This window comes from Salmo trutta, unplaced genomic scaffold, assembly GCF_901001165.1.
Source record: "Salmo trutta unplaced genomic scaffold, fSalTru1.1, whole genome shotgun sequence".
Lineage (NCBI taxonomy): Eukaryota > Metazoa > Chordata > Actinopteri > Salmoniformes > Salmonidae > Salmo > Salmo trutta.
In genome coordinates this window covers 828,103-842,889 of record NW_021822319.1, presented here as the reverse complement: position 1 = coordinate 842,889, position 14,787 = coordinate 828,103, and the positions used below count along the sequence as shown (strand labels likewise).

General features: G+C 46.5%; 1 long non-coding RNA gene across 1 annotated transcript; it reads left to right on the top strand.

Annotated features, from left to right (window-relative positions):
* The first annotated feature begins 608 nt into the window (after positions 1–608).
* Positions 609–2,509, top strand: LOC115181712 (uncharacterized). Its single transcript, XR_003873496.1, has 2 exons — positions 609–708; positions 1,717–2,509. It is a non-coding gene; the product is annotated as an uncharacterized LOC115181712 (long non-coding RNA).
* The last annotated feature ends 12,278 nt before the right edge of the window (positions 2,510–14,787 follow it).

The following is a 14,787-nucleotide window of genomic DNA, read 5'->3' as shown; positions in this document are numbered from 1 at the left end:
ACGAGCCTGGATAAATACATGGAATGAGGGCAGGGAGGGAGGGAGGGAGGAGGAGGCAGGGAGGGAGGGAGGGAGGAGGGAGGCAGGCAGGCAGGCAGGGAGGGAGGGAGGGAGGGAGGGAGGGAGGCAGGGCAGGCAGGGAGGGAGGGAGGGAGGCAGGCAGGCAGGGAGGGAGGGAGGGAGGCAGGGCAGGGCAGGGAGGGAGGCAGGGAGGGAGGGAGGCAGGCAGGAGGGAGGCAGGCAGGGAGGCAGGGCAGGGCAGGGAGGGAGGGAGGCAGGGAGGAGGCAGGCAGGGCAGGGAGGCAGGCAGGCAGGGAGGGAGGCAGGGAGGGAGGGAGGGAGGGAGGCAGGGCAGGGAGGGAGGGAGGCAGGGCAGGGCAGGGGAGGGAGGGAGGGAGGGAGGCAGGGCCACTTTGTGTGATGGGGGTGTTAGGGTCAGGCTAGAGTAAAAGGCCAGACACAAACAGCCTCAGGAGGTAGTCCACTGTATACTGTAACAGTCCAGTTATACAGCACTGTATATCCACCCTGATATCAGGGAATGTATTAGTGGTAGGACAGGTCTGGGATATCCACCCTGACATCAGGGAATGTATTAGTGGTAGGACAGGTCAGGTATATCCATCCTGATATCAGGGAATGTATTAGTGGTAGGACAGGTCAGGGATATCCATCCTGATATCAGGGAATGTATTAGTGGTAGGACAGGTCAGGGATATCCACCCTGACATCAGGGAATGTATTAGTGGTAGGACAGGTCAGAGATATCCACCCTGATATCAGGGAATGTATTAGTGGTAGGACAGGTCAGGGATATCCACCCTGACATCAGGGAATGTATTAGTGGTAGGACAGGTCAGGGATATCCACCCTGATATCAGGGAATGTATTAGTGGTAGGACAGGTCAGGGATATCCACCCTGATATCAGGGAATGTATTAGTGGTAGGACAGGTCAGGGATATCCACCCTGATATCAGGGAATGTATTAGTGGTAGGACAGGTCAGGGATATCCACCCTGATATCAGGGAATGTATTAGTGGTAGGACAGGTCAGGGATATCCACCCTGATATCAGGGAATGTATTAGTGGTAGGACAGGTCAGGGATATCCACCCTGATATCAGGGAATGTATTAGTGGTAGGACAGGTCAGGGATATCCACCCTGATATCAGGGAATGTATTAGTGGTAGGACAGGTCAGGTATATCCATCCTGATATCAGGGAATGTATTAGTGGTAGGACAGGTCAGGGATATCCACCCTGATATCAGGGAATGTATTAGTGGTAGGACAGGTCAGGGATATCCACCCTGACATCAGGGAATGTATTAGTGGTAGGACAGGTCAGGGATATCCACCCTGATATCAGGGAATGTATTAGTGGTAGGACAGGTCAGGGATATCCATCCTGATATCAGGGAATGTATTAGTGGTAGGACAGGTCAGGGCGATCCACCCTGATATCAGGGAATGTATTAGTGGTAGGACAGGTCAGGGATATCCACCCTGATATCAGGGAATGTATTAGTGGTAGGACAGGTCAGGGATATCCACCCTGATATCAGGGAATGTATTAGTGGTAGGACAGGTCAGGGATATCCACCCTGATATCAGGGAATGTATTAGTGGTAGGACAGGTCAGGGATATCCACCCTGATATCAGGGAATGTATTAGTGGTAGGACAGGTCAGGGAATGTATTAGTGGTAGGACAGGTCAGGGATATCCACCCTGATATCAGTGAATGTATTAGTGGTAGGACAGGTCAGGGCTATCTACCCTGATATCAGGGAATGTATTAGTGGTAGGACAGGTCAGGGAATGTATTAGTGGTAGGACAGGTCAGGGATATCCACCTTGATATCAGGGAATGTATTAGTGGTAGGACAGGTCAGGGATATCCATCCTGATATCAGGGAATGTATTAGTGGTAGGACAGGTCAGGGATATCCATCCTGATATCAGGGAATGTATTAGTGGTAGGACAGGTCAGGGATATCCATCCTGATATCAGGGAATGTATTAGTGGTAGGACAGGTCAGGGATATCTACCCTGATATCAGGGGATGTATTAGTGGTAGGACAGGTCAGGGATATCTACCCTGATATCAGGGAATGTATTAGTGGTAGGACAGGTCAGGGATATCCACCCTGACATCAGGGAATGTATTAGTGGTAGGACAGGTCAGGGATATCTACCCTGATATCAGGGAATGTATTAGTGGTAGGACAGGTCAGGGATATCCACCCTGACATCAGGGAATGTATTAAGCTAAGTTTACATTTTTTCTCAAACTCAAAGAGATGTACACACCAACCTGTAGCCTCATTGGAATGAAACTAAATGTATGTTTTCATGCGGTGCTGAATTGTAATACTGGATAAACATTGTTGACTGCTCCCAGTCTAAAATATGATCCTTGCTAATGTAACACATGGAATTCCATTTGTACAGCAGGTGTGAGAACCAAGGTTTGTTCGTTCTCTCTCCCCCCCCCACCGCCACCCAAATATGAAATGAAAAGCTCACACGTACGGCTCATTCATTTCCTATAGCTTTTATTAAGTCCTACAGATGTAGGCTCTTCATTTGATCACTCTTTTCGTTGCCGAGAATTTTCCTTCTCTGCTTGAAATGTAGATGAGCTTCATGATGTCAGGGTAGATATAACGTAGTCATAGACTGTTCTCTCTGCTACCGCACGGCAAGCGGTACCGGAGCGCCAAGTCTAGGTCCAAGAGGCTTCCAAACAGCTTCTACCCCCCAAGCCATAAGACTCCTGAACATCTTATCACATGGCCACCCAGACTATTTGCATTGCGCCCCCGTCCCTCTTTACACTGCTGCTACTCTGTTATTATCTATGCATAGTCACTTTAATAAGTCTACCTACATGTACAAATTACCTCGACTAACCGGTGCCCCTGCACATTGACTCTGTACTGGTACTCCCTGTATATAGCCTCCACATTGACTCTGTACCGGTACCCCCTGTATATAGCCTCCACATTGACTCTGTACCGGTACCCCCTGTATATAGCCGCCACATTGACTCTGTACCAATACCCCCTGTATATAGCCTCCACATTGACTCTGTACCGGTACCCCCTGTCCTGTATATAGCCTCCACATTGACTCTGTACCGGTACCCCCTGTATATAGCCTCCACATTGACTCTGTACCGGTACCCCCTGTATATAGCCTCCACATTGACTCTGTACCGGTACCCCCTGTATATAGCCTCCACATTGACTCTGTACCGGTACCCCCTGTATATAGCCTCCACATTGACTCTGTACCGGTACCCCCTGTATATAGCCTCCACATTGACTCTGTACCGGTACCCCCTGTATATAGCCTCCACATTGACTCTGTACCGGTACCCCCTGTATATAGCCTCCACATTGACTCTGTACCGGTACCCCCTGTATATAGCCTCCACATTGACTCTGTACCGGTACCCCCTGTATATAGCCTCCACATTGACTCTGTACCGGTACCCCCTTGTATATAGCCTCCACATTGACTCTGTACCGGTACCCCCTGTATATAGCCTCCACATTGACTCTGTACGGTACCCCCGTATATAGCTCAATTGACTCTGTACCGTCCCCCTATATAGAGCCTCCACATTGACTCTGTACCGGTACCCCTAGATAAGCCTCCACATTGACTCTGTACCGGTACCCCCCTGTATATAGCTTCCACATTGACTCTGTACCGGTACCCCCTTGTATATAGCTCCACATTGACTCTGTACCGGTACCCCCCTGTATATAGCCTCCACATTGACTCTGTAACGGTAAACCCCTGTATATAGCCTCCACATTGACTCTGTACCGGTACCCCCTGTATATAGCCTCCACATTGACTCTGTACCGGTACCCCCGTATATAGCCTCCACAGTGACTCTGTACCGGTAACCCCTGTATATAGCCTCCACATTGACTCCTGTATCGGTACCCCCTGTATATAGTCTCACATTGACTCTGTCCTGGTACCCCCTGTATATAGTCCTCCACATTGACTCTGTACTGGTACCCCCTGTATATGCCTCACCTTGACTCTGTACCGGTACCCCCTGTATATAGCCGCCACATTGACTCGGTACCGGTACCCCCTGTATATAGCCTCCACATGGACTCTGTACCGGTACCCCCTGTATAGCCTCCACATTGTACCCCCTGTATATAGCCTCCACATTGACTCTGTACCGGTTTCCCCCTGTATATAGCCTCCACATTGACTCTGTACCGGTACCCCCTGTATATAGCCTCCACATTGACTCTGTACCGGTAACCCCTGTATATAGCCTCCACATTGACTCTGTATCGGTACCCCCTGTATATAGCCTCCACATTGACTCTGTACTGATACCCCCTGCATATAGCCTCCACATTGACTCTGTACCGGTAACCCCTGTATATAGCCTCCACATTGACTCTGTACTGATACCCCCTGTATATAGCCTCCACATTGACTCTGTACCGGTACCCCCCTGTATATAGCCTCTACATTGACTCTGTACCGTAATACCCTGTATATAGCCTCCACATTGACTCTGTACCGGTACCCCCTGTATATAGCCTCTACATTGACTCTGTACCGTAATACCCTGTATATAGCCTCCACATTGACTCTGTACCGTAATACCCTGTATATAGTCTCGCTATTGTTATTTTACTGCTGCTCTTTAACTATTTGTTACTTTTATTTCTTATTCATATTTTTTAAACTGCGTTGTTGGTTAAGGGCTTGTAAGTCTGTAAGGTCTACTACACCTGTTGTATTCAGCATTTCACTGAAAGGTCTACTACACCTGTTGTATTCAGCGTTTCACTGAAAGGTCTACACCTGTTGTATTCAGCATTTCTCTGTAAGGTCTACTACACCTGTTGTATTCAGCGTTTCACTGGAAGGTCTACACCTGTTGTATTCAGCGTTTCACTGAAAGGTCTACACCTGTTGTATTCAGCGTTTCTCTGTAAGGTCTACTACACCTGTTGTATTCAGCGTTTCACTGTAAGGTCTACACCTGTTGTATTCAGCATTTCACTGTAAGGTCTACTACACCTGTTGTATTCAGCATTTCACTGTAAGGTCTACTACACCTGTTGTATTCAGCGTTTCACTGTAAGGTCTACTACACCTGTTGTATTCAGCATTTCACTGAAAGGTCTACACCTGTTGTATTCAGCATTTCACTGTAAGGTCTACACCTGTTGTATTCAGCATTTCACTGTAAGGTCTACTACACCTGTTGTATTCAGCATTTCACTGTAAGGTCTACTACACCTGTTGTATTCAGCATTTCACTGTGAGGTCTACTACACCTGTTGTATTCAGCGTTTCACTGAAAGGTCTACACCTGTTGTATTCAGCATTTCACTGTGAGGTCTACTACACCTGTTGTATTCAGCGTTTCACTGAAAGGTCTACTACACCTGTTGTATTCAGCATTTCACTGTAAGGTCTACACCTGTTGTATTCAGCATTTCACTGTAAGGTCTACTACACCTGTTGTATTCAGCGTTTCACTGAAAGGTCTACTACACCTGTTGTATTCAGCATTTCACTGTAAGGTCTACTACACCTGTTGTATTCAGCGTTTCACTGAAAGGTCTACTACACCTGTTGTATTCAGCGTTTCACTGAAAGGTCTACACCTGTTGTATTCAGCGTTTCACTGAAAGGTCTACTACACCTGTTGTATTCAGCATTTCACTGTAAGGTCTACTACACCTGTTGTATTCAGCATTTCTCTGTAAGGTCTACTACACCTGTTGTATTCAGCGTTTCTCTGTAAGGTCTACACCTGTTGTATTCAGCGTTTCACTGTAAGGTCTACTACACCTGTTGTATTCAGCGTTTCACTGAAAGGTCTACTACACCTGTTGTATTCAGCGTTTCACTGAAAGGTCTACTACACCTGTTGTATTCAGCATTTCACTGTAAGGTCTACTACACCTGTTGTATTCAGCATTTCACTGTAAGGTCTACACCTGTTGTATTCAGCATTTCACTGAAAGGGCTACACCTGTTGTATTCAGCGTTTCACTGAAAGGTCTACTACACCTGTTGTATTCAGCATTTCACTGAAAGGTCTACTACACCTGTTGTATTCAGCGTTTCACTGTAAGGTCTACACCTGTTGTATTCAGCGTTTCACTGTAAGGTCTACTACACCTGTTGTATTCAGCATTTCACTGAAAGGTCTACTACACCTGTTGTATTCAGCATTTCACTGTAAGGTCTACTACACCTGTTGTATTCAGCGTTTCACTGAAAGGTCTACACCTGTTGTATTCAGCATTTCACTGTAAGGTCTACACCTGTTGTATTCAGCATTTCACTGTAAGGTCTACACCTGTTGTATTCAGCATTTCACTGTAAGGTCTACTACACCTGTTGTATTCAGCGTTTCACTGAAAGGTCTACACCTGTTGTATTCAGCATTTCACTGTAAGGTCTACACCTGTTGTATTCAGCATTTCACTGTAAGGTCTACTACACCTGTTGTATTCAGCGTTTCACTGAAAGGTCTACACCTGTTGTATTCAGCATTTCACTGTAAGGTCTACTACACCTGTTGTATTCAGCGTTTCACTGTAAGGTCTACTACACCTGTTGTATTCAGCGTTTCACTGAAAGGTCTACACCTGTTGTATTCAGCATTTCACTGAAAGGTCTACACCTGTTGTATTCAGCGTTTCACTGAAAGGTCTACACCTGTTGTATTCAGCGTTTCACTGAAAGGTCTACACCTGTTGTATTCAGCGTTTCACTGTAAGGTCTACTACACCTGTTGTATTCAGCGTTTCACTGAAAGGTCTACACCTGTTGTATTCAGCGTTTCACTGTAAGGTCTACTACACCTGTTGTATTCAGCGTTTCACTGTAAGGTCTACTACACCTGTTGTATTCAGCATTTCACTGTAAGGTCTACTACACCTGTTGTATTCAGCGTTTCACTGAAAGGTCTACTACACCTGTTGTATTCAGCGTTTCACTGAAAGGTCTACACCTGTTGTATTCAGCATTTCTCTGTAAGGTCTACTACACCTGTTGTATTCAGCGTTTCACTGTAAGGTCTACTACACCTGTTGTATTCAGCGTTTCACTGAAAGGTCTACACCTGTTGTATTCAGCGTTTCACTGAAAGGTCTACTACACCTGTTGTATTCAGCATTTCACTGAAAGGTCTACACCTGTTGTATTCAGCGTTTCACTGAAAGGTCTACACCTGTTGTATTCAGCATTTCACTGAAAGGTCTACTACACCTGTTGTATTCAGCGTTTCACTGAAAGGTCTACACCTGTTGTATTCGGCCGCATGTGACTAATACAATTTGGTTTGATTGACATAAATTCAGTAAAAACTCACACTAACACACGGTTACATTAACAGTATACCACTTTTCATGTAGCCTACTTTCAGCCAGCTAATAGCCTAGCCACCGATCAAACAACATTCAGCCAGCTAATAGCCTAGCCACCGATCAATCAACATTCAGCCAGCTAATAGCCTAGCCACCGATCAATCAACATTCAGCCAGCTAATAGCCTAGCCACCGATCAATCAACATTCAGCCAGCTAATAGCCTAGCCACCGATCAAACAACATTCAGCCAGCTAATAGCCTAGCCACCGATCAATCAACATTCAGCCAGCTAATAGCCTAGCCACCGATCAAACAACATTCAGCCAGCTAATAGCCTAGCCACCGATCAAACAACATTCCGGACTAAACGTTGAAATCCTGTTGCTGCAAGTTTTTTTTTTTTGCTGCGACAATACTGGTCAAATCAAGCTCCTCCATCTGTACATACTGTTCCATCCAGATTGTGTTCATCTTATATTCAGTATAGTCTCCTGTGGATTATCTATAGTGGGGACGTCTTGCCACCGTATGCGCCGTTAAGCTGTCCACTGCATACATTTCCAACTAGTAGAGAATGTAAGTGTCCATATTTGGATGGATTTTAGGCTTTAACGATCCAGGACTAATGGATTCCTCAGTAGAGCTGATAGTGTCCGTCACACAAGGAGAGTGGCCTCTATTAAAACACGTCTTCTCCACAGGCTGCAAGCTGCTTACTGCTACTGGGTTTGACCCTGGGTTTGACCCTGGGTTTGACCCTGGGTAAAAGCAGAAAGGCCAAGTCGGGCTTCCTTAATGTAAGACGTGTACACACACACACACACACACACACGTACATTTTCATACACAGACACACCACACATGCACATTTACACACACACACACACACACAACACATGTGCATTTACACACACACACACACACACACACACACACACACACACACACACACACACACACACACGTGTACACACACACGCGTACATTTACACACACATGCGCGCGTACATTTACACACACACAAGACAGCTATTAGGGAAGATTGTGTCCAGGCTTAATGTGTCAGTCAGGGCTATTCAGTAGAGGCATCACGGTTAAAGCTCAACGCTGAAAGCATTTGCCTCTCCCTTATATTAAAAGGCCAATTGGCAGTTCCAACAATAATAACGAGTCCACCCTGCCACTGTTTTGGTAACAAGCTGAGGGATGGGGCTGGAGAAACGTAACCACTGTCTCAAATTTAAATGTTCACCATTTCTTAGTCGTATGTACAGGATAGACATGGTACACACTGTACAACAAAATACTTTTGGGTTTCTTCTTGACAAAGCAACAACAATAAATAATGACAGATAAAAATAGGAACGTAAAGGAAGTGGAATAGATAATAAAAGTAAAATACAGCAAGGCTCAATTTATAGTCCCAATATTTACACACGTGTCAGAGAAAGTGGAGATTGGGGTGCAAGTGTTTAAATTGTGCAGTATTAGCAATAGTAAAGAAGAGTCTGCTAGCAACAGTTTGTGTGTGTGTGTGTGTGTGTGTGTGTGTGTGTGTGTGTGTGTGTGTGTGTGTGTGTGTGTGTGTGTGTGTAACGGTGCAGAGTCAGTGCAGGTGGTCAGTCCAGTTCAAGTGTTCAACAGTCCCATGGCTTGTAGATACCAACAGTCTGGAGACAGTTTCTATCAGATCTCCTGCTCTGATCCGTCTTCCCGACGGTAAGGGAGGGAACAGCTCGTGTGTGGGGTCCTTGAAGATGCTGCGGGGACTTCCTCAGGCACCGTTTCAAGTCCTGGATGGGTGTGAACACGGCCCCCAGTGATGTACAGGGCCGTCTTCACCACCCGGTGGAGGGACTTGCGGTCGTGGATGGAGTAATTCCCGTACCAGGCCCTGATGCAACCGGTCAGGATGGTTCAGCGGTAGTATTTGGAGAGGACCCGGGCTGCAATGACACATTTCTTCAGCCGCCTTAGGAAGTAGAGGCGCTGTTCCGCCCTATAGACTAGACTGGTGGTGGTGGTGGTGGTGGTGGTGGTGGTGTTCCATGTCAAGTCCTTAGGAAGTAGAGGCGCTGTTCCGCCCTATAGACTAGACTGGTGGTGGTGGTGGTGGTGGTGGTGGTGGTGTTCCATGTCAAGTCCTTAGGAAGTAGAGGCGCTGTTCCGCCCTATAGACTAGACTGGTGGTGGTGGTGTTCCATGTCAAGTCCTTAGGAAGTAGAGGCGCTGTTCCGCCCTTTAGACTAGACTGGTGGTGGTGGTGTTCCATGTCAAGTCCTCGGTGATGTGGACACTGAGAAACTTAAAATGTATGACTCTCTACTGCAGTCCTGTTGATGTGGATCGAGGCGTGTACCCTATGCTTCCTGAAGTCAACAATCAACACCTTTTTTGTTTTGCTGGCGTTGAGGGAGAGGTTGTCTTGGCACGACAAAGCCAGTTTTTCTTACCTCCTCCCTACAGGCTGACTCGTCATTGTTGGTTATCAAGCTTACATCTGTGGTGTCGTCAGCAAACTTGATGATTAAGTTGGTGTTGTACAAAGCTACGCAGGTGAACAGGGAGTACAGCAGAGGGCTGAGGACACAGCCCTGGGGGGCCCCTGTGTTGAGTCAGGTGCAGGTGAACAGGGAGCACAGCAAAGGGCTGAGGACACAGCCCTGGGGGGCCCCTGTGTTGAGTCAGGTGCAGGTGAACAGGGAGTACAGCAGAGGGCTGAGGACACAGCCCTGGGGGGCCCCTGTGTTGAGTCAGGTGCAGGTGAACAGGGAGCACAGCAAAGGGCTGAGGACACAGCCCTGGGGGGCCCCTGTGTTGAGTCAGTTTGTGGGTGAACAGGGAGTACAGCAGAGGGCTGAGGACACAGCCCTGGGGGGCCCCTGTGTTGAGTCAGGTGCAGGTGAACAGGGAGTACAGCAGAGGGCTGAGGACACAGCCCTGGGGGGCCTCTGTGTTTAGTCAGTTTGTGGGTGAACAGGGAGTACAGCAGAGGGCTGAGGACACAGCCCTGGGGGGCCCCTGTGTTTAGTCAGTTTGTGGGTGAACAGGGAGTACAGCAGAGGGCTGAGGACACAGCCCTGGGGGGCCTCTGTGTTTAGTCAGTTTGTGGGTGAACAGGGAGTACAGCAGAGGGCTGAGGACACAGCCCTGGGGGGCCCCTGTGTTTAGTCAGTTTGTGGGTGAACAGGGAGTACAGCAGAGGGCTGAGGACACAGCCCTGGGGGGCCTCTGTGTTAAGAGTCAGTTTGGAGGAGGTGTTTGTGCTGGTCCTCACAGCCTGTGGTCTGCCCGTCAGGAAGTCCCGGGTCCAGTTGCAGAGGGTCGTGTCCAGACCCAGGGCTCTGAGCTTGGAGGGGAAAAATAGTGTTCAATGCTGAACTGTAGTCAATGAAGAGCATTCTCACATAGGTGTTTCTTTTGCCCAGATGTGACCATCCATCAGATCAATATCCTATTTTAACCATGAGGCTGTACAGTGGTTGGTTACAATTATATTGTTTACAAACATTGGAGTATAAACATATTGTATTTTGGTTTCTGATGGGGGTAAGACAGATGACTAAGCTCATGTATTAGTTTAATTCTTAACAATCAGTGGTTATATAGCATTAAAATCCCAGAAATTGATGTTAAAATTGCAGATTGCCCGATTTTAAAAGGTCAGATGGAGGAAAATGACTTTTAATGGGAAGAACTGAAGACCTTGTGAGGCTGATTCAATTCAAAAGAGCTTCTTTTCATCATGAACACAAAACAGACGTCTCTTTGAGGCAGACTAATGAAGGACACTGAAGTGTACACATCCTCTTTTAGGACATCTCCCTGTGCTCATTTATTTATATATATATATATATCACTCAAAGTACTCCATTACTATCAGAAGAACAAAACAACAAATCTAAAATCTTATTTGGCTGCATCAACAACATTCAGCCCCATTTAATAATTTAACAAATATATTCTTCTTTTTTTTTTAACTTGAACCTGGATTAAAACCCAGTGCTTGATAATCAGGACTTTTTTTATTCCATTTAAGTCAATTGTACATTAGAGGCCCATCTGATAATTGAAAAGGCGATGGGCTCGATGGTGAAATCCCTCCACTCGCTCCGGCATCAACCCCATACTGTGAAAACTACGCCAAGGCTTCCATTCAAATCAGGACTGTTTGTGTGGAGGGAGGAAGGGAGGAAGGGAGGGAGGGAGGGGGGGGATTACAGGTGATTGTGTTGCTGGCTCAGCAGAGCAACATGTCCTCCCTATGAAGGAAGGAAGATGACGTCTAGGTTATAGCCTGGCTGGTACAAGACCTCAGGCAGATGGTGACCGGATGTATTCAATCTGCAGTCCCTCGGCCAGACTTTACTGCCCTGCTGCATACACTACCGCTCAAAAGGTTTACAACACCTACTCATTCAAGGCTTTTTCTTTATTTTTACTATTTTCTACATTGTAGAATAATAGTGAAGACATCAAAACTATGAAATAACACATATGGAATCATGTAGTATCCAAAAGTGTTAAACAAATTAAAATATATTTTATATTTGAGATTTTTCAAATAGCCACCCTTTTCTTTGATAACAGCTTTGCACACTCTTGGCATTCTCTCCAACAGTTTTGAAGTAGTTCCCACATATGCTGAGCACTTGTTGGCTGCTTTATCTTCACTCTGCGGTCCAACTCATCCCAAACCATCTCAATTTGGTTGAGGTTGGCGATTGTGGAGGCCAGGTCATATGATGCAGCACTCCATCACTCTCCTTGGTCAAATAGCCCTTACACAGCCTGGAGGTGTTTTGGGTCATTGTCCTGTTGAAAAATAAATGATAGTGCCACTAAGCCCACACCAGATGGGATGGCGTATCGCAGCAGAATGCTGTGGAAGCCAAAGCCCTTGATTGACTAGGTGTTGTAAAACCTTTGACCGGTAGTGTATAGTAATATAATGTTTGAGCTACCTAGTGGAGATGTATGTCTAGTACTACACACACATGGCTCTAAATTAAACATGTTCATCGGTAGCACTGATGTGGACCACCAATATCATATTTGGCATTATATGAATTGCTAGCTAGCTAACTAATGAGGTAACCGGACTGAACAAGATGGTACAGGTAAAGTAACCAGGTTGTTAGCTAGCTAACTAATGAGGTAACCGGACTGAACACGACGGTACTGGTTAAGTAACCAGGTTGTTAGCTAACTAACTAATGAGGTAACAGGACTGAACACGACGGTACTGGTTAAGTAACCAGGTTGTTAGCTAACTAACTAATGAGGTAACAGGACTGAACACGACGGTACTGGTTAAGTAACCAGGTTGTTAGCTAACTAACTAATGAGGTAACAGGACTGAACACGGTGTAAACCTAAGCCTGTGAGTGGTTTTGGAACGACCAGAAACATGGTTTATGAACAGGGCCTAAAAACCTAACTTTCTGGTCCAGAATTCTTACCGGCCAATATGTTTATTCAACATATTTATTCAACCACTCTCAAAATCATGCTTTTTTTAAATAGATTAAAAAAAAAATGTATTTAACCTTTTATTTAACAAGACAAGCCAGTTAAGAACAAATTATACAAATTATACAATGACGGCTTACCCCGGCCAAACCCAAACCCGGACGACGCTGAGCCGATTGTGCGCCGCCCTACCGCCCAATCAGGGCCGGTTGTGATGCAGGCTGGAAGTGTAGCGACACCTCTAGCACTGAGATGCAGTGCCTTAGACCGCTGAACCAGGGTCTGTAGTGACGCCTCTAGCGCTGAGATGCAGTGCCTTAGACCGCTGAACCAGGGTCTGTAGTGACGCCTCTAGCACTGAGATGCAGAGCCTTAGACCGCTGAACCAGGGTCTGTAGTGACGCCTCTAGCGCTGAGATGCAGTGCCTTAGACCGCTGAACCAGGGTCTGTAGCGACGCCTCTAGCGCTGAGATGCACTGCCTTAGACCGCTGAACCAGGGTCTGTAGTGACGCCTCTAGCGCTGAGATGCAGTGCCTTAGACTGCTGAACCAGGGTCTGTAGTGACGCCTCTAGCGCTGAGATGCAGTGCCTTAGAACGCTGAACCAGGGTCTGTAGTGACGCCTCTAGCACTGAGATGCAGTGCCTTGTCCCGCAGCGCCACTCGGGAGACCAGAATTGGATGTTTTAAGTCCACAGTGATGCTTAAACCACATCGGGAGACCACTTTAGTTAAACCCTCATTATAATTATACTATGGACGGTTTAACTGCCTTCAGGCACCCCACACGGTGATGTCATTTAGAATATAGAATAGGTAGAGCTTGTTTATCGTCTTCGTCTGTCTGTCAGATAGAGCTTGTTTACCATTTATCTACGTCTGTCAGCTAGAGAGAGGCAGGCTAAATGTAGGCTAGCTAATACCTTAGAGTTGAGATTAAATTGCAATCCCATGTCAAACGGAACGTTGTTGACCTTACTGTCAGTGATTCCCTCATGACAGTTTAATAGAACGGCATGTCCACACATCCTAAGTACTGTATGTTCTGTAGCCTGTGCAACACAGACACACTCGCAGGCACAGTTTGTTAGACAGAACAAAAGCATGAGAGACATGCTTTTGTTGATTTCAGGGCCTCTTTCTCTAAGTTTTTAACATTGTTTATTCATTTTCACATAGCATTCTATAACACTTTCATGTGAAGTTCAACAGTTCAACATTTTACACAACAAACAAAACAGAGAAACAAGAAGAAAAGCCAGCATTGAGATATATCAGCAGCCTCTCTCTGGAACAGAGAGTACAGACAGACGGAGACGGTGTGTCAGTGAGAAGCTTGAGGGTCATTAGGAGGATGAGTGGTCTGTCTGTCTCGCTGGCTCTCTGACTGGCACCAGGAAGCTTTAGTACCTCTCAAGTGAACATCCATCTTGTTCAGAACAAACAAGTGGTGTGATACAGGACATGATTCACTTCTCACAGAAACTAGGAAGACTGTCTGTTCTGACGAGACAGAGAGCGACGGAAAGAGATGAAGGGGAGAGAGCGGGGGGAGGAGGAGAGAACAGGGGGAGCAAAGGATAAGGGGGAGAGAGAGAATGGAGAGACGTGAAAGAGCGAGCGAAGGAGAAGGAAGAGGAGGGGGAGATCAGCCCACAGATGTAACAGTTAGGGAGCTCATTCTCTCCCAACAGGGAGGCTCATACATACTCCTAGATACAGCAGGGAGGCTCATACATACTCCTAGATACAGCAGGGAGGCTCATACATACTCCTAGATACAGCAGGGAGGCTCATACATACTCCTACATACAGCAGGGAGGCTCATACATACTCCTAGATACAGCAGGAGGCTCATACATACTCCTAGATACAGCAGGGAGGCTCATACATACTCCTAGATACAGCAGGTAGGCTCATACATACTCCTA